Genomic DNA, 20,734 nt, shown 5'->3' with positions numbered 1-20,734 from the left:
CCAGGCTCTTGATCTTTATGATTTTAAGCATATTTAGGCTGTGATCTAGTAGAAAAAACAAAGAATGTAAAAGCACAAGACCTGGGTTTGATGCTGAGATATCATTTACTAGCTGTGTGCCTCTAGGAAAGTCATGTCCCTTCTCTGAGGATAAGTTTTTTCCTTTGTGAAATGAGGATTATAATATTTATGCTACTTTGCCCCCACAGGGTTGTTGTGAAGAGAGAGACTTGTAAACTTGAAAGTACTATGAAAAAAAATGATTATAGTTATTCATTTGTAGAATCACTGAGTTTGAGAGATTGGAGGATCCTTAACAGTTGTCTAGTCTGAATCATATCCCAAAAAGAATCTCCACCACAATAGAGCAGAGAAGTGATCGCATAAGCTATTCAAACAGCCATTCAATGGTTTCCAGTGAAGGGTCATCCACTTACCTGCCAGACCACTCTAGCAAGGGAGAGAGCCTTACTTGTCAGAAAGTTCTTCCTAATTATGGAAGATGGAAGATGGATTATCATATGGATCTATGATCTTCTCTATTTGGAAATATGTTCCAATAATACAGAGAGAAACTCATTCATGGCTGGTCATCTTGGAGACTGGTTTGTCTTAAGTTCCCATATGTGTACCATAAAGGACATACCTGTTATGCTGGAAGCCTTTTATGTTATATTTATATTATATTATATAATAATAATACAAAGAGCACTTATGTAGCTCCTTAAGGCTTATAAAGTGCTACACATATGTTGTCACTTGGTAAAAGGTGCCAACTTATTTTTGATATTTTTAACCAAGACATTAATAAAAATGTTAAATAGTAAAGGTGAATATTGAAAAGACGCATTTTTGATGAAGTCAAGTTGCTTTTTTGTAAAAATTATTTCTTCCCCCTCTCCCAAGATGTTTACTATTTCTTTTAATAGTCCATTCCAGAATTTTCCCAGAAATCAAAATTTAGTTTACTAGCTTATAATCTGAAGACTTTATTCCTTGGAAACCAGAACATTTGTTCCACTCCTGTCCTGGGTACATTTCCCCAAATCAAAGCCTTTGCACACACATCTTCAGAGGAACACAGTTTTCTTGAATCTTTCACCAAGCCTGACTTGAAGCTTTTCCAGTTTGATAGTTCCTACTAAAGCTTATCAAGTCATCAAGTATTTATAAAGTATCTACTAAGTGTTGCTATGTGATAGAGCGCTGGCCCTGGAATCAGGAAAATTCCTCTTCCTGAGCTCTAATCTAGACACTGCATGTGTGACCCTGGACAAGTTACTTTATCCTGTTTGTCTCAGTTTCCTTTTTTGTAAAATGAGAAGAAAATGTCAAACCACTCCAATGTCTTTGCAAGAAAACCCCAAAAGGGGTCCGGAAGAGTCAGACAGGATTAAAAAATAAACAATAACAAAAGATAAAATGGCCAGTTTAAGACTAAATCAAAAGAAAATCGAGAGTGAATGGAAGAGGGCAACTAGAAGGCATGGTGGATAGTGTCCTAGTGCTGGAATCAGGAGGACCTGGGAATGAATGGAAGAATTATTTAAAACTGTTAAGGATAGTTTTAAAGATATCTACTATTTATCAAGGAATCACCAAACATTAAGTGCCAGGAACTGTGTTAAGTGTTGGACATGCAAAAAAGAGGTAAAAGACAACCCCCTGTCCTCCAGGACCTTACAATCTAATTGGGGAGACAACATGCAAACATTTATACAAAGTAAGTTCTAGACTGGATAAATAGGAAATGATTGACAGATGAAAGGTTCTGGAAGTAAGAGCAGTTGAAGAAAGTGGGATTTTTATTGATACTTAAAGGAAGCCATTAAGGTCTATCTATCTATCTATTCATCCATCCATCTATTTATCCATCTATATATCTATTATCTATCTATCCATCTATCCATCTATCTATCCATTTATCCATCCATCCATCCATCTATCCATCTATCTATCTATCTATCTATCTATCTGTCTATCTATCATCTATCTATCTATCTATCCATTTATCCATCCATCTATCCATCCATCTATCTATTATCTATCTATCATCTATCTATCTATCTATCTATCTATCTATCTATCTATCTATCATCTATCTATCTATCTATCTATCTATCTATCTATCTATCTATCATCTATCTATCTATCCATCCATCTAACATCTATCATCTATCTATCTATCCACCCAGCCAAGCCTGGAATATTTTCTGTGCTATTGTTCAGATGTGGCTCTAGACTGGAGGAGAGAATTCTGACATGTCTACTTGAGGGCGCTTTGAAGAGGAGAGACTTCTTTTTCAAGAGGACAAAAATGGTTCCTGACTCTGCAGGACTGATCTGAACATTTATAAAGAGAAAGAAAGGCATCAGAAGCTGTAGCTATGTAAGGGGAGTTGTCTTCTTCACATGTCCTTCATTTCTAGCTTGTCTTCCTGGAGAATTCCTACTTGGGTGAGACCAGAACCTCTTGAGTTAAGATCTCATCTATCCCTTATCTAAATAATTCATCCACTCTGTATCTTTTTGATATATCCTGATCTGTATAACTTACTCTGGTATGTGTTATTTGCTCGGCTAAAGCCAAGACTCCCTATTTACCATTTATGGTGGTCTTTTGTATAACTAGAATGTGGTGAGGAGTCAAATTGGCAAGGGTTATCTAAGGATCAAAGATGGGGGAAGTAGTTTTTTTCCTTTTAACCCAAAATCATTTCATTAGATCAGCAAAATGCAGTGGGACAGAGAGATATAATTTTAGTCCTGTACCCCTCTCAGAAGAAAGAGCATCCACATTTCCCTTCTTTAGCTCACCTATAGGCAAGAATCTTTGTCTCCACTGGAGTGAGATGAGTGAAATTCCAGAGATAGCAATGCCTTTCATAAATCACATTTAGATAAACCATGTGGTCACCTGTATAACATGTTTATGTACACATACATACATATATACATATACATGCATATTTTACATGGGACACACACACACACACACACACACACACACCATTATCCTGTGTCTGCTTTTGCTTTTTTGTTTGTTTGTTTTCTTTAGGGCATTTAAAAATGTTTCACTGTAGTTCTCTTTTTCTATACCAGTTACTATCCCTCACTCCCCTTTTTCTTCTCACATAGAAGCCCTCCATTGAAATATACATATAAAGAATGGAAGAATTCTCAGTTTCTTAGAGAACAATGAAGTGAACAGAAAAAGCAGGAAGAATTTAGGTTGCACCTTGAGTTACTTTTTTTTTTTTCCTGAGGCAATTGGGGTCAAGTGACTTGCCCAGGGTCACACAGCTAGGAAGTATGAAGTGTCTGAGACCAGATTTGAACTCAGGTCCTTCTGACTTTAGGACTGGTACTCTACCCCTTGAGTTACTTTTAAGACAACAGGAACCCATGACTTATTAATATATTCACTTTACAAAAGGGGCCAGTATTTGAGTTCAAGGTGACTAATTACCTGAAAAAGGATTCCCTATGTCTAAGCTTAACTTGAATGAATGATTGGACCCAAAGAGGAGTCATGATAGAATGACCTCACCTTGGTGGAAGGGCTCTAGAGGAGTGGCCCAGAGATCTGTCCAGATCCTGAGCCTGGCAACATAGCAGTGATATGAAGTCAGATTACATGCTTCTAGCAGGTGTGAGCTGAGCACTCCCTCATGGAGCTGGCAATTTGCTCAGGCTCCCTGGGGGAATGGGACTTAGTCTCCTGGATTCAAATACAAAGACATCAAAAATCCCTCAGTCCCCAAAGTAAGGGTACTTCAAAAATTACTCTTTAAGCTAAGAGGAATAGCCCACTGGTAGGTGGGAACTAAAGGGAAAAGTTACAACGTCCTCTATGTTCATCTTTTTCTCTCTCTCCTCTGTCTGTCTCTGTCTGTCTGCCTGTCTGCCTCTCTGTCTCTCTGTCTCTGTCTGTCTCTTTGTCTTTGTCTCTGTCTGTCTCTCTTTGTCTGTCTTACTCTGTCTCTGCCTATTTTACTCTCTCTGTCTCTTTCTCTTTCTGTCTCTTTGTCTGTCTTTGTCTCTGTGTGTGTCTCTGTGTGTCTCTGTCTCTGTCTCTCCTCTATTTGTCTGTCTGTCTCTGTGTGTGTCTCTCTGTCTCTGTCTCTTTGTCTCTCTGTCTGTCTGTATCTGCCTGTCTGTCTATCTCTCTCAGGAATGTCTGAGGCCAGATTTGAACTCCTGAGGATGAATTTTTCTGACTCTGGGCCTGGGATCCTATCTACTACTGCTCTACCTACCTACTTCCCTATTCTATGCCAGGTATTGAACTAAGTGTTGGGGATACAAATATTGGCCAAAAAAAAAAAAGAAGACAGTCCCTTCATTCTAATTAGGAAAAAGACAATATTCAAAAGGAAGCTGAAGGGGAAAGTGACTCTATAAAATGAAGATGTCTCTCTCTCTCAGATCTATAATATTCTGAGTCTCTATGGATGTAGCTTATGGTTGATTCTGAACTAGACAGCAATGGATGCCTATTATTTTCTAACCCAAGTTCCTCAGAACTCCTCCTCCTATTTTGGATCTATTCTTAATCCTCCAAGCCCATGAAGCTTTCTTTCTAGTTTTTGACTGTAGGACTAGGTTACTGGGTGGTGCCATAGTGGATAGTGTGCCAGGGTTACAGTCAGGAAAACTCATCCTCCCCAGTTCAAATGAGATCTCAGTCACTCACTAGCTATGTGGTCTGGGCAAATCATTTGACCCTGTTTGCCTCAGTTTCCTCATCTGTAAAATAATCTGGAGAAGGAAATAACAAACCATTCCAGTATCTTGACTAAGAAAAACCTAATGAGGTACTACAGAATAGGATGTAACTGAAAAATGACTGACCAGGAAAGCTTTTCTGTTGAATGTTTCTGTAATTACTCTACCATTCCCATGCACGGGTCACCTGTAAGGGGCAAGAACAGTGGGTACTCATGTTGGCTCATGTCAAACTATGTTGGATTGTTTGCTATTTAGGGGAGAAGGAAAAAGAGCAGGAAGGGAGAAAAATTTGGAGCATGAGATTTCGAAGGAGTCAATGTTGAAAACTATCTTTGTGAGTATTTGAAAAAGTAAAAAGCTATTTTTAAAAAGAACTATATACCACAAAGATGTACTTCCTTCCTGCCCCAATCCATTTGTTTACATATCACAGAGTCATTGGGTCAAGGAAAGGCCCTCAGAGACTGTCTAGGCTGACCCTGTCACTTTGCAGATGAGAATATTAAAGCCCAGAGAGCGGAAATGACCTGAGATCATATAGTTAGTAGTAGAGACGGGATTCCAATCCAGGGGTTCTGCTTCCAAATTCACTAACTCTTCCACTGCGAGACTCTGCTTCCCAAAGCACCCCTTTACTTATGCATCTGGCATAACCTTCCACCTGAAATTTCAGCCCTGAATAAAATCCTAACCCTTTATACCTTTATACCTTTGCCCAAATCAAGATTCTGTCAGAAATTTCTTTCTGAAATCTTCTAAAGTGCTGCGGCACGATTGTCCCCACAATTTAGCATTTAATCTTTAACTGATTTTATAGCAATATATAATGCCTTTCTGGCCATCCTCACTAAGGCATCTCTAGGGAGATCAGAACACTAGAGATACTGTTGGTTCCCAGCAACAGTATTTGGTTTTACTCTTGCTCTGCTCAAACTACTTGTGGGTTTTTGTGTTCAGTGTGGGACACATTTTAGGAAGGGCGTTAACTAATGAATTAAAATGTATCCAGAAGAAAAAAAAATGTATCCAGAAGAGAGTGACCAGCATGGCGAGGAAACTTGAAACCAAAACCATACAAGGATTGGTTGAGTGAAAGGGGAATCTTTGACTCAGAGAAAAAAAAGACTTAGCAGGGGACACCTCCCAGAATCTTCTCCTCTTCCCCCCACTTCTTTTTCCTTGATCTTGGGACTTGACTCAACTTTGACTGATAAATTTATCCTTTCCCTTCTTTGTAATTTTTTGGGGGGGAAGGGGAAGAGAGGTGCAACCTTGGAAGGACTGATGGAATAGAAATGACAGAAGAGCTAGAACCACGAGGTCACAAATACTAGATGGCAGAGCCAAGGCAATGTGAATGAATCATGTTCAAGGCTTATCAGAGCAAATACTACATTGCAGCAAACTATTCAGATTGCATACCCAAGGTAGCGATTTTTCTTTATACTCTTCCCCTTTCTCTTCTTCTCCATTCCCATTTGTGAGTTTGATGTTTCTCGCGCCTGAAGGCTTACCCTTGTTCCTTATTCCTGTAGAATATTCCTACAATTGGCTAATTAAATCCCCAGGGAAGTGACCAAAGAACAAGGGTGCATTCTGTAGAACAAATGTCTTCTAAAACCATAGCTCAAAAGCCCCCACTGATGCTCTTCCTTTTAATAACCTTGCAGTAGACTCAATTAGCTTTTCACAAGGACATTTACTCAAACGGCAGAGCAAAAACATCTTCCCACTAAATCGGGGATATACTCACCACAAATTTGCACTCTCTAGCGAAAGAGTGAGCACAATCTTAAAGTGAAACGGCAGGGAGGAACGCATATAGTAGAGACAACTAATAACTCTGGGATTGCTAGACTTTGGTATCCTTCTTGGTAGAGCCTTCGGGAAATTAATTGCTGATCTTCTGCATTGCACTGGGCTCCTCAATGCACAGCTCTACTGTCCACCATCTCCGGCCTTAGAGCTCAGCTCTTGTCCAGTTCTTGGACATTACATAGACATGTTGACTCCTCTCCCGGCCCAGAGGTTTGCCATCATTCCTTAAGGAGGTAGGAGGGCAGTCTCCAATCATTTAGCTTTTGCTTAGAACAGCTCTTCCAGCTTCAAGGTATCCTCCCTTGGGGAAAAGAGTTCTCCCTAAATTTTGGTGACTATTATTATATATCCTCAATCTTCATTAGAACATCCCCAGGCAGTGATCATTTCCCTAATAATCACCACTCTTGCTTAGGAGATCTCCAGTGTGGCTTTAAGCAGGAAGATTCTCAGTCCATCTATGCAAATGAGTGGGGAGAAAGTACAGAAACAATATATATCCTGGGGGAAAGTTAACAGTCTCCGATGGCTTTTTCATATGCAAACAAGCCACTTAAAGCTACACTTTCTTTAAGAAGCTAGAAAAATCCACTCTCACCTGAAAAGAGGTTCACTTTCTATACAAAAGGCAAATGTAATCTGAGGGGAATGCACCTAAACATTTCTTTGTGTAATTTGTTCCCCAAAATCTACAGTTTTGTGTAAATCTGAAAGGGGGAGAGCCGTTTCCTTAAAAATGTATTCCCTTTTGTATTTGACATTTTATATTGTGTTAAACTAGTGGCAGTGATAAAATTGTTACTAACCATATAGCTATATTATAGTGGGTGTATTGAATGCTGTGTAGAGAGGGGCTGTTGGGAAGGAGCAGAGGAAGATAGTTTTAAAACTAGATATTTTGCTAAAGGCTGATATCTGCCTGGGGGCTCTCTGGAGAGAGTTATTGACTCATTTTTGTAAATTCTTGAGGCAAAGAAAATTCATTTACCTGGCTTTCTCCCATTTACCAGGTATTTTGGCTGGGCTGGTTTTAAAGTGGGCAACTGCCATTCCTATTAGCACAGTAGATTAAGTGAGAAGCCTCAAGTCAGGAAGATTCAGATATAAACATAAGAATAGTATGTGTCTCCCAGGGTTGTTATGGGAAAGAAATAAGGTCATATTTATAAAGTAATAAAATCATAGTCTAGATTCTAGCATCAGTTCTTCCTGTGACCTCCATTTTGAGGAAGGATTCACATTCCTCCTTCATCCCTCTCCAGGATCTCTCTGGATTTTTCTTTTTAATATTGTCCTAGAAGCCTTGTCCTGGAAGAGAACTCCTCCCCTCCCCACCCCTGTCCTTTAATTGGTCAGCTCTTCCTAGAATCTCTTTTTTGAAAGCAGTAATATTCACTCCCTCATTCTTCTCTAAGCTCTGCTCCCAATTCTCTGGACATTTTCCTCCATCACATGACACCTTTTCCTTTCCTCAGCCCTACCTTAACGCCCATTCCAACTTCCTTTTTGATATTATCTTCCCTCGCCAAATTATTAAGCCTCTGTATTCTCAGTGCAAAACAATGTCAGACACAAAGCAGGTGCTTAATAAATGTATGCTAGCCTGATCTGACATTTTTCTGTCTCCAAAGTTCTTAACAGTTTATCTCATGACTTCTTAATAGTACATTTCTATTTCCCAAAGTAGTTTCTTTTGCAGCTTGAGGATGACTATGGGGCTTTTACAATTTTTAAAAAATAAAAGCAAGAGTCCCTATAGCTCTAAAATTGGTCAAACCAGTTTTATTGTTGTTGTTGTGGAGACAAAAAACCAAAGCAAGACAAAACACTGGCACATTTGAATAGAAATGAACATTTCATCACAAACTCTGTTGGGGCAAGTGATGGTGTATAGGTTTTGGAGTCAGATGATCTTAGTTCATTCAGTCTTTTTCTCTTATGAACGTGGCTAAATCAGCAATACAATACAATACTACAACAAATAGTGGGACCTAGTGCATGCAAAACACTCTGCTAGGAGTTTTGTTGTGGTCATGTCAATCATGTGCAACTCTTCATGACCCTATTTGGGGTTTTCTTGGCAAAGAGAGTGTAGAGTTTGCCATTTCCTTCTTTGGTTCATTTTACAGAGAAGAAAACTGAAGCGCAGGATCACACAACTAGTAAGTGTCCAAAGCTAGATTTGAACTCACAAACATGAGTCTTTCTGATTTTTAATCTATTGTACTGCACTGTCCTGCTAAAAATTAGTGAGATATAAAGATAAGCCACATTGTCCTTAAACTTATGCAAATCACAGTCTTTATTAGAGATTCAAGACACCATCACAAATAACTAGAAATCAGTACACATTATTATAACATGATAAATGCATAGATAGTTACAAAGTAGTGAGATATATGAGGCAAGAAGAGCTATTAAATTAGGTTAGAAATTGGAGATATTAGAAAATATTTGCATTGAATTGAGCTTTAAGGAATGGGCAAAGAGAGTACCTGAATTTCCTCATCTGTCAAATAGAGATAATCCTATTTGCGTTCCACCCAAATATTATGAAGATAAAGTGAAATTACTAAGTGTAAAATGCTTTATAAAGCATAACATGCTATTGAAATAATGTGAGCTATTATGAGCTATTATTATTTAAGAGTAGTGGGAAATGGTATACCATGGTGGAATGAGTCCTTGATGGGCAATTTGGAAACCTGCTTTTGAGTTCTGTTTCCCAGACTCACTATGTGACTTTGGCTAAGCCATTTAATTTCTTCTCAATTTCCTCATGTGTAAAATGCCTGCAGCAGTTATACTTCTAATCTAATCTGTTATGCATTTACTAAAAGCCTACTGTGTTCAGTAGATTGCAATGACAAAATGACATATAGCTCTTGCCCTCAAGGAGATTATATCTATTAAGGGATGCAATTTATTTGTTTTAATAATATTTTATTTTTTCCCCGCTTATATGTAAAGACAATGTTTAAAAATTGGGTTCCAAACTGTCCCTCTCCTTCCCTCATCTCCCCCTTCCCTATTATAGTAAGCGATTTGATATAGCTTATAAATGTTCAATCATGCAATACTTATTACTCTAGTATTCATCTGTGAAAGGAGACACAGCCCCAAAGGGGGAAAAGACACGCAAATTACAGAAAGTGATGTGCTTTGATCTGCATTCAGACTCCATTAGTTCTTTCTCTGGAGGTGGATAGCATTTTTTCATCATGAGTCCTTTGGGACTTTCTTGGTCATTTTATGGCTGAGAATAACTGAGTTGAGCATTGTATAATACTGCTGTTACTATGAACAATGTTCTCTTGATTTTGCTCACTTCCTTTTGCATCAGCTCATTTAAGTCTTTTCATGTTTTTGTGAGATTGCTCCATTGGAGATTTCCACTTCTGATAAGAATTCCACCCTTCATAGACTCACTCTGTCCATCAGGGAATTTCAGACTGAATTAGTGAAGCTTTGAGAGTTTGAGCTCCAGCCTACTGAATGGTCAGATAACTGGACATCTCAGCTGGGAAGGGAATTGGGGTGAGGGGCAAGACTGAAATACTGATTACTGAAGCTGGACTATGGAATTTCAGGATTGGGAGGGCCCTCAAGAGTTCATTCAGTTCAGTCCATAGCATTTAGTCCATCTCTGACAAGTAGTCAGCCCACCTCTGCTTGAAGGCTTTCAGCTTTCAGGAGGTGACTGTCTCCATTCCTGTTTTAGGTGGTTCAGTGGACAGAGAGCTGGCCTTAGAGTCAGTAGGACTTGAATTCAAATCTGGCCTCAGACACTATGCTGGAAACAGCAAGTTGGCCAGTAGGATTGGGCTGAATATGGGGAGGGAAGTTAATGGGTAAGAACAACAGAAAGTTAAGATGGAACCACAGGAGAAAAGCTTTGAATGCCAAATTACAGAGTTGAAATGTCATCACAGAACAATTAGGGAGCCAAGAGGTTACTGAGCAGGGGGATGACACGGTCAGACGTATTTGTGGTGGACAGACTAGCATAGAGAAAGACTCAGGGCAAGAAGACTAATTAGGACTAGCGTTCTGCAAGACTCCAAATAAGGGCTGATGGGAGTCTGAACTGAAGCAAAGGTTAGGAGTAGAGAGAAGGGAATGTTGACCATTGATGGTCGGGAGATTTGGCTACTGATTGCAGATCTGGGCAACGTGAGAAGGAGGAGTTAAGGATGATCCCCAGATTGTCAGCTTGGGTGACCAGGAGGCTGGTGGTACCCTCCATAGGAGTAAGGAAATTTGGAGGAGGAATTTAGGGATGAGGGGTAAGAAAGTGATTCTGGTTTGTACTTGTTGGGTTTGAGATACGTATAGGATGTGTACTTTGAGATGTCCGATAGGCCAGTGATGATGCAGGGTGAAGCTCGGGGTCTAGGGCTGGACAAATAAATCTGAAAATCATCAGCTTCTGTCCCATATCACCAATTGCCTATCTCAAATTGGATCACCCAAAGACCTCCCAAATTCATCATAATTTCCCCTCTCTCTCAACTCCCTCAAAAAAAAAATCCTCTCTTCCACACTTCTTTACTTCTGTAGGAGGTACCACCATCCTCCCAGTAATCAGAGTATTCCTCAATTTCCCTCCTCTTCCATGTCAATTCATTCCCAAAGTTTGATTCCCCTTCCACTTCTCTCACATGTGTCGCTTTCTCTTCCACACAGCCCTCTCTTCAGTTCAGACCTTCGTCATCCGTAACTATTGCAGCAGCCTTTGTCCCTCCACCTGGAGTCTCTCCTTACTCCAAAGCATCTTCCTCACAGCGCCAAAGTGCTATCCTAAATCACAAATCTGCCCTACCCAATAAGCTTTAATGGCTCCCTCTCATCTGTAGGAACAAGGATTACCTTTAGGAATAGGCATTTATTAAGTGTGTACTGTGTACCAGGCACTTTGCTAAGCACCGGGGACAAAAAGCAAAAGCAAAAATGGTTCCTCCCCTTAAAGAGGTTACATTCTAAATGTAATAGAGATTGGACTCATTGGCTTCTGAGTCCCTCCTAACAGACTCTGGGACCCCATGATAACTGTCTCATCTCTCTCTTTTCTCTCTTCATCCCTCATATCTCTCTGTCTCTCTGTCTCTGTCTCTGTCTCTCTGTCTCTGTCTCTCTCTCTGTGTCTCTGTCTCTCTCTCTCTGTCTCTCTCTGTCTCTGTCTCTCTCTCTCTCTGTCTCTGTCTCTCTTTCTCTCTGTCTCTCTCTGTCTCTCTGTCTCTGTCTCTCTCTCTCTCTCTCTCTCTCTCTCTCTCTCTCTCTCTCTCTCTGTCTCTCTCTGTGTCTCTCTCTGTGTCTCTCTCTCTCTCTGTGTCTCCCTCTCTCTCTCTCTCTCTCTCTGTCTCTGTCTCTCTCTCTCTCTCTCTCTCTCTCTCTCTCTCTCTCTCTCTCTCTCTCTCTCTCTCTCTCACATCCTCCTTGTCTCCACTCTTTCAATTCCACCACAGCCAAAATCTATTTATGAAACAGGCGTCTTTTGTACAGGTTGCAGCGTCTGCCTCTCCAGTTTCTTCCCTTCTCCTCTCCCATCAGGCTATAGTCTAGTCTTGAAAACCTTCTCTCTCCCCTTGCCTCAACTCCATGAAATAAATCACTCAACAAGCCTGATGGAGCTGGAATAAGCCTGAGCTCTCTTTTCTATAACCTATTGTTAGATTTTCATGGGAACGTACTTTTGTAGGGAAATGGTATTTGTAGCCACTAGAGTCTTGTGTCCTTTCAGCTCTGTAATGTGTTTTGCAGCAGAAGGGCTGAGGGATAATGCTCACTGTGGGTGAAGCCAAAGAAACTAATGAGAACTTTTATACTTGCTTTAAAGTATCATAAAATTGTATGCCAAGATGCTGCTGGGAGGCAGGAGGGATAGAGCAGAGTTCAAATCTGGATCTAGAGACTTTATTAGTCCTCTTGAACAACTAATTAACCTCCTGGGTCCTAGTTTCCTTTTCTGCCAATAGAGAGGGTTGGACAGAGTGTTCTCTAAATTTTCTTTAAACTCTAAATCTATGATCTTATGATCCAAGAATCAATCTCCGATTTTCCCTCAGCCAGAAACCATGTTGCTCTAAGCTGACCTCAAAGTACTTTATATTCCTCTTATGTAAACATCATTTTGAAACTGGCATTCTATTTAGAGGGGCAGCTTGGTTTCAGAGTGGGAGAGTGCTGGGCCTGGAGTCAGAGACCAATCTTCCTGCGTTCAGATCTGGCATCAGACACATGTATGATCTGGACAAATCACTTCCCCCATTTGCTTCTCTTTTCTCATCTGTAAAATGAACTAGAAGGAAATGGCAAAATCACTCCAATATCTTTGCCAACAAAATCTCAAAATCACAGAGTTGAACATGACTAGAAAATGACAAACAACAACAAATTCTATTTAGAGCTGTAGCTAGAAATGTTTTCACCCAGGATTAAAGAAGTTGGAGCAGCAGCATAGAAGATAGAGGTACGTGTGATGGAGGGGGGGCAGAGGAGGGGCAGTCCCCTCTCTCTCTAGAGCTGGTAGAATGTGGGGATTGTGAGAGGGGACCATGGGGAGAGCATCTACTCCATGTGACAGCCTAGGTCAACAGAGGTCCATGAGAAGTACAAGGACTAGGTTGAAGGAAGTCGTTCCTCTAAAAGTTAACCCCTTGAGAGAAATCTGTTTGCTCCTTCCTAGTTTCTTGTTCTTTCCCTCTTTCTCTCCCTTCCCCCTTCCCCCTTCTTCCCTCCCTCCTTCTCCTCCTTATCTCTTTTTGTCTCTATCTCTCTGTCTCTTCCTATCTCTGTCTCTCGCTCCCTTTCCCTCCCCCCTCCTCTTTTCTAAATCCCTCTAATTGAAAAAAAAAAAAAAAAAAAAAAAGGAACTCAAATCCATATTACAAGAATATATAGTCATGAAAAGTAGTTAGGTAGCACAGTGTATAGAACGCCAAGTTTGGAATCAGAAAAACCTGAGTTCAAATCTGACCTCAGACACTTACTTACTAGCTAGTCTAATAATGACTTGTCCAGTTCATTTACTGTCTCATTTTCCTCATCTGTAAAAGGAGCTGGAAAAGGAAATGTCAAACCACGTCAGTCTCTTTGCCCCCAAAAAAACCTAAAAGGGGTCACAAAGAGCAGGACACAACTGAGTAACAACAGCATGCATAAAAAGGTCTCTATTGACCATGTCCCAGCTTAAAATCCCACTTTTTGGGGTGGGATTTGGAAGCCTTTCCTAATCCTCCTTAATTCTAGTGTCTTTCCTTTGCTTATTATTTCCAATTTATCCTGTTTAAAGTTTATTTATGTATAGTTGTGTGTATGTAGAGTTTTCCAGTACATTGGGAGCTCCTCGAGAGCATGAATTATCTCTTACTTTTCTTTGTATCCCTAGCATTTAGGACAATGTTTATTAACTGCTTACATTATTAATCTTTAGGAAATATGGTTCATCATTAAGCTGATAAGAATTCTGAAGACTTTCAATTTGTCTTTACAATTATGTTGTGAATTGTATAAATTGTTCTGGTTTTTTTATTTCACTCTGGATCAGATCAGACAAGTTTTCCCAGGTTTCTCTGAAACCATCTCCCTATTATTTGTTACGGTATAGTAGTATTCCATCACATTCATCTACCATAACTTGTTCCTTCACTCTCCAGTTAATGATTATACCCTCAGTTTCAGTTCTTTGGCTCCACAAAAACAAAACAAAACAAAACAAAAAAACTGCTATAAACATTTTGAAACATATGTATCTGTTTCCTTTTTCTTTGATCTCTTTGAAGTACAGACCTAATATTGGTATTATTGGATCAAAGGGCATTCTAATAAAATAACTTTGGGAGCATAGTTTCATATTACTTTCCAGAATGACTGGACCAATCCACAGCTCCTCCAGCATTGATCACTTGGCTTTTTAGGTTGTCTTTGGTGATTAGATAGGTATGAGGTAGTCCCGAAGTTGTCTTAATTATCTCTAATTATTACTTATTTAAAGCATTTTATATGTTTATTGATAAATTTTGAAAAGGGCCTATTCATATCTTTTGATTATTTACCAAATGGCGAATGGCTCTTATTCTCAAAGGGATATTTCTAAACCACAGGTCTGACTAGGATATTCTCTTGCTCAAAAAACTCTAGTAAATCCCTCTTTTTTCTAGGAAAAACATGAATTTCTTGGTTCAGCATTTCAAGTCCTTCACCATCTGGTTCCAATTACATCTTCTAGGCTTACTGTACCTTACTTTTCTGTACTCACTTTGTTTTAGTTCGATACCTTGCTATACTCCATATACAACTTTTCTTCCTGTGTATCTATAGCAGAATCTATCTATCCCTCATGATTGGCATGCAATCACTTCTGTTCAAAGAATCCCTGGCTTCTCTCAAAGTTTAGGCCAGTGAGGTGGTACAGCTGTAGATCACTGGGCTTGGAGTCAGGAGGATTCAGTCTTAAGATACTAGCTGTGTTACCCTGGGCAAGTCACTGAACCTCAATCCCCTCAAAAACAAACAAAAAACAAAGTTTAGATGAAATGTCACCTTCTGAGGGAGATTTCTTTTCCCCACGCATCATCCCAAGTGCTCTCTCCTGGAAATTTCATGTGTATTTTGTATTTATATTTCAGTATATATATCAACCCACTTAATGCAAGGTTTTTGAGGACAAAGACTTCCATTTTTTGCTCTTCAATGTCTAAGGTATTATCTGTGACTCCTCACTATCTTGTATCCCCTCGTATCCAGTCAGTCACCAAACCCCTGCCCATTTCACCTCTGTAGCATCTCTTGAAAAACATTCCCTCTTCTCTCTGATATTGCCACCATCCTGATGCAGATCCTCATACTCTTCCCTAGGACTATTGCAGTAGCCTGCAGGTGGGTGCACCTGCCTCAAGTCTCTCCCCACTCCAGGACATCCTCTATTGAGCTTCAAAGTGATTTTCCAAAAGGCCAGGTCTGATCATGTCACTCTTCTATTCAGTAATCCCCTCCAGGATCAAAACCAAGATGCTTCAAAGTGCTTCCTTACCTTTCCAAGCTTCTTGTACCTTATTCCCCAACACATACTCTTTGAGACAGTGACACTGTTCTATGAAAAAGATATTCCACCTTTCCGCTCTGGCTGACACCCATGTGTGTTATGTTCTCCCTCCTGATCTCTGTCTACTGGCTTCCCTGACTTTAAGTTTCCACTAAAATCCCACCTTCTCTAGAAAGCCTTTCTTCTCTCCTCTCCTCTGGATTCCAGTGCCTTCCTTCAGTTAATTATATATATATATAGTAGCTGGTTATATAATTTGTCTACTTCTTGTCTCCACATTAGGTTGTGAAGTCCTTGAGGACAGGCATTGTCTTTTATCTCTTTTTCTATCCCCAGCAAAAAAGTACAGTGCCTGGTATACAGTAGGTGCTGACAATATACCAAATTGAACTGGACAGCTCTTCATTTCCCACCACTTCTCTGGACTTCACCATGCTCCCAAGCTGAGAACCTTCTTCCTCATTTCCTTCTTCCCTCATTTCCCTCACCACATACAAACTTTTTCCTTCATTAGAATAATAAGCTCCTTTAGGAAAGGAACTGTCTTTTTTTTTTCCCTGAGGAAGTGTTAAGTGTCTGAGATTAGATTTGAACTCAGGTCCTCCTGACTTTAGGGCTGGTGTTCTAACCACTGTACCTCTGTACCCCTTTCTTTTTTGCTTATATATGTAATTCTGGTGCTTAGCACATAGTAAGGGTTTAAGAAATATTTGTTGATTAACTGACTTTAGATTTCAAGTAGGAAAAGACTTTTACAAGTCATCAGTCCAATTTCCTTATTTTATTGCTCTGACTTTCTTCCTTATATTGAACCAGTGGAAAGAATGCTGGACTCGGAGCTGGGAGACCTGGTTTTGAATCTACCTCAAAATCATACTAACTGAATCTGTAAAATGGGAATAATATTGTATTACCTCTCAGGGTTATTGTGAGGAAACCACTTTATAAATATTAAAGTGCTCAGTAAAATAAGTTATTAATATTAAATTTGTTTTCTTATGTCTAGAGTTTTGTCTTTGAAAGATACATAGAAAATGATTGATTTCCCCCTTTTCCCATTAAACCATTTTCAGATAAAGTCACAATTGTTACCCAAATCTTTTCTACTCTAGATCAAACATCTCCACTTCTTTCACCTTATCCCCAGGTGACATAATTTTAAGTCCCTTCCTCCACCTGGTCAGGCTCTCCTGGACATGGTCTGACTCATGGGAGCACAGGATTTAAAATCAGATAGGATCTTAGAGATCCCTGAATATAATTTGATAGAAAAGGAAGATGCTTGTGTATATCTTTTTTTTTTCTTTTTATTGGGGGGAAGTTAGAGAATGGAAAAAGAAGCAAGCAAATAATTGAAAGAAAAAGATGGAAATTCATCTCAAATCCACAAGATTATAGTTAAAAAAGACTGGAGGCAACCTTGCCCAACCTGTACTCTTGAACTCATAGCATCCTGACCAGTGGATATCCAGCCCCTTGTCTTCCTAAGGCTATCCATCTCCTTCCTAAAATGTGATATCCAGACTTAATGATTATACATATAGTTAATTTCATATTACTTAGCAACAGGTGTTTTCTGACCACTGAGCTGGGCTGGGCTGGCCTTTATACCCTCCCTCCCCAGACCCTAAGCTTCCCATAATATAGCCTGAGTTACACTATGACTGGATCTTGCCAACAAAACTAAATTTGCTTCAAAACACACAAAAAATCAACATCATTTTCTTAATACAGAATGTAAGGATGTGGACTATCCCAGGACACTTTCCGACTGTGTAGGGAATCTCACCTTTCCCTGTTGCATTCTGGAGCAACTGGCCCTTTCTTGTCTCATGCAGACTTAGGCAGCTACAACACAGATCCACATTCTGCTTCATTAACCCATCTGCTCTTCTGCTCCATTAAAACTAATTCACCTTTTATGAAGCTCATTTTAGTCAGGAATGGGGAAACATTCTCATTCCCAAATACAATGTTCCATGAAGCTGGGTCTTGATTTCATTCACAGGATCATGGGCCAAAAGCTGGAAGGGACCTTTGAGGCCATCAGATCAATCTCCTCATTTGCTAGGTGTTAAACTAAAGCCCAGAAAAGGGAATGATTTGCCTGGGATCCCACAGTTTACAGTGTCTGAGGCAGAATTTAAACACATCTTTTTGACTCTGATTCCAAATTGTATTCCTGAGTGGGTGAGTGTTGGGCCAACGGGATGGACGCTCAAGGCTATCATGAGCCAGGTAAGTTAAGTGTCAAGGCTTCAGTTTCAGGCTCTTAGACTACAGCTAGAATTGTTTATAATAACCTTTTATTTTTCAAAATACATGCAAAGATAATTTTCAACATTCACCCGTGCAAAACCTTGTGTTCCATATTTTTCTTCCCCGTTCCCCACTTCCTCCTCCCCTAGACGGGAAGCAATTCAATATAGATTAAACGTGAAATTTTTCTAAACATATTTCCACATTTATCAGGGACAGCTAAAAATTTGATAATTCTGTGGAACCCTTCTCAGAAAGTGCTCTTTATGTGCTCTTTTCCTTAGCTATAATGAAAGAGCCAGCTGAGTGCGGTAGGAAGAACTCCATGGATCTGAAGTGAGAGGACCGGGATTCTAGAGCGACGGCCACTTTCTGGGTGTGGGACACTTGAGTTAGGCACTCCCCATTCTTTCTTCTCAATTTCTCCCTCTGTAAAACGATGGGCTTTTGGTTGAGATGATCTCCAGGATCCTTCCAGAAGGACCTTTTTATTTCTCCTATGTAAATCATTTCCAGGGGCCCCTTGCTTCACCCCCGAGGCGATGAGGCTGATGCTGACTCACTTTGCCCCCGAAACCCCCTTACTTCGGGGGGCACAATCACCCAGCCTTGTGACTTGGGTCTCTTCCTTGCCGCATCCGTTTTTCTTGCCCTCCTCCATCCCTGGAGCTCAGTCCTTCTCCATTGTAATCTCCAAGCGGTTCCCCTCTCCTGTTTGCCCCTTCTCTCTTCTGACGCGGCTCCTGCTGGTGCGGGCCCTCATCGCCTTAAAGCTTAGCCCACGGCGGTAGCCTGCTGCTGGGTCTACCGGTTTTCCAATCCATCTTCCTTGTGGCCATCAAAGTGGTCTTCGCAAAGCTCCTGTCCGTGTGCACGCACGGCGCCGCCCATTCAGCGCTTGCCTATTAGCTCCAGAATCACATAAAATCCTCGGTGGCCCCTTCCTACCTTTCCGCCTTCCTCCACTCCGTGCCCTCCGGGAGCCAGTGTCACCGGCCTCCTTCCTCACCCAAGAGGCTCATCTCCCGACTGGTCCATCCCGAGCCTTTTGAGAGGTCCTCCCTCCTCCTCTCTGCCCCCGGCTGCCTTTTCCTATCCCCGAATAGAGCCTTCCCTCGGGTGACAGGCTCGGGTCACCGCTCCCGCAGCTTGTCTGTGCGTGGATGCGCACGTACTGCCTCCCCGGTCCGACCGGGAGCTTCTGGAGAACAGGGGCCGGTTTGCTTTTCTCGGGACCCCGAGCGCTCGGCCCCGCGCCCCGCGCCCGTGCGCTGAGCAGCCTTGGCTTGGGCTCTGCGTGCCCCAGAAGCCGGCTTCTCCCCGGGCTGCTCGCCCTCTCGCCGGGCTCTAGGAGTGAACTTCTGCCCAGCTCTTTAAGGACAGCGGCGCCTCGGGCCGTCCCTGCAGCTGGGAGCTCCTCCCGGCCTGAGCCCGCCCCTCGCCTGTCCCCTCCGGCCCCGAGATAGACTCACCTCGGGCCGCTCCCGGTACCTCCTGAGGCCAGGCGGGCAGGCAGTCTCGGTCCCCTCACCCCGCCGGGCCGCCCCGTCAGCGGCTCTCTCCCGCCGCTTGCTGCCAGAGTGGCTGCCTCTGGTGGCCGCCTGCCCGTTTTTGTGGGGCAGGGGGCGGGAAGGAAGGGCCGGAGGGGAGCGTTCCCGGCCCTGCCCACCCGTCTCTCGGGCCTGGGGCGCCCCTGCCCGCCCCGTCGAGGTTAGAGCTCAGCCTCCCCGCCCCCTCGGGGATTATTAGAGTTCCGTGCTTCCTACCCGGCCAGGTTCCCTCCAGGATTCCGGTTCCATATTCCTCAACCCCTCCCTCGGAATCAGGACCCTCTTCTCCCCCTTTCTTTCACATTTTAACTTCCTCTTCCCTTCTCCAAGTGTCCCCGGGAATCAAGCGCTTCATCCCTTCCCCGGCCTTTTTCCTCTTCTCCCAGACAGTGCCCGGGTTGGGTGGCCTAGGGCCGGGAACAGAATCGGGCTTCAGGGTACAAGGAAGCCGCACCTAAAGGATTTGCTCTCTCCACCTCGGGTACAGCAGCCCCCAAAAGGAAAACTTAGGAGCCGACTTTTCCGTCACTCCTCCGAACAGTTAACTTCCACAGGATGAGGGGCTCCTCTCAGCCCCAGATTGCAATCCCTCGGCGAACACCCAAACTGGGGGAAGAGCTTTTGGTTTCAGACACTCCCTCCAAATGGAGGCCAGATAGTGGAGGTTTCTTGGGGTTCTTGACATTGCCTAATACTATTCGGGCCCAGGAGCTGTCCGTGCCCCTTCCGCCACGCCCGGACAACCCTCTGGGGCCGTCCTTCCTCCCGCACAGGGCGTCCCAGGGCCGGCCGGTCCAACAACCCGAGGTGCGGAGTTCTCCGGGACTCGGCCGGTGTGCCATCGGGCGGGACCTTTACTCAAGCCCTTTCCATAAGGACACACCCGCAAACGAGGTCGTCCAGAGGCTGGGGGCGCTTTGACCTGACTCAGTATACACTTGCAGAGTTGGAAATCAGCTCGGCAAGGAAAGGTTCCTAGGGCCTCATGTAGACATCCCAGCTTAGTTCAACTTCCGGGGCGGAAGGTCCGCTCTTCTCCAAGATAATACTCCGTTTAGGAATTAGAAAGTGATAGCCACCGTATAGAGGAAGGATAGACAAGAAAGGAGAGAAGCATTCTGCTGCGAAGTCCTTTTTGGGAGCCTTCCCCCCCCACCCCCCAATAGGACCCCGGAGGCTGATGCTCTACCCTCCCCCCAAAGAACAAGAATAATGACATCTTATGGTGCCCGATTTTAGCAAGTGGGAGCTGCCGGTTAAATTCAGAGGTGGTATATTTTCCTTTGCAGGGGCCTTCAGATGACTTTTTCTTAAAAGTAACTGGATCTTCCTC

At 42.2% G+C, this 20,734-nt stretch overlaps 1 protein-coding gene across 1 annotated transcript in view; it reads right to left on the bottom strand.

Moving 5' to 3' along the window:
• Positions 1-19,459, bottom strand: part of TMPRSS9 (transmembrane serine protease 9) — an 86,022-nt gene extending 66,563 nt beyond the window's left edge. Inside the window, exon 1 of the mRNA XM_074304199.1 lies at positions 19,324-19,459. The gene's annotated coding sequence lies outside the window, so the exon portion shown is untranslated. The remainder of the gene's footprint in view (positions 1-19,323) is intronic.
• Positions 19,460-20,734: the final 1,275 nt, after the last annotated feature.

Source organism: Sminthopsis crassicaudata, chromosome 1, assembly GCF_048593235.1.
Source record: "Sminthopsis crassicaudata isolate SCR6 chromosome 1, ASM4859323v1, whole genome shotgun sequence".
Taxonomy (NCBI): domain Eukaryota; kingdom Metazoa; phylum Chordata; class Mammalia; order Dasyuromorphia; family Dasyuridae; genus Sminthopsis; species Sminthopsis crassicaudata.
This window is presented reverse-complemented; position numbering and strand designations above follow the sequence as displayed.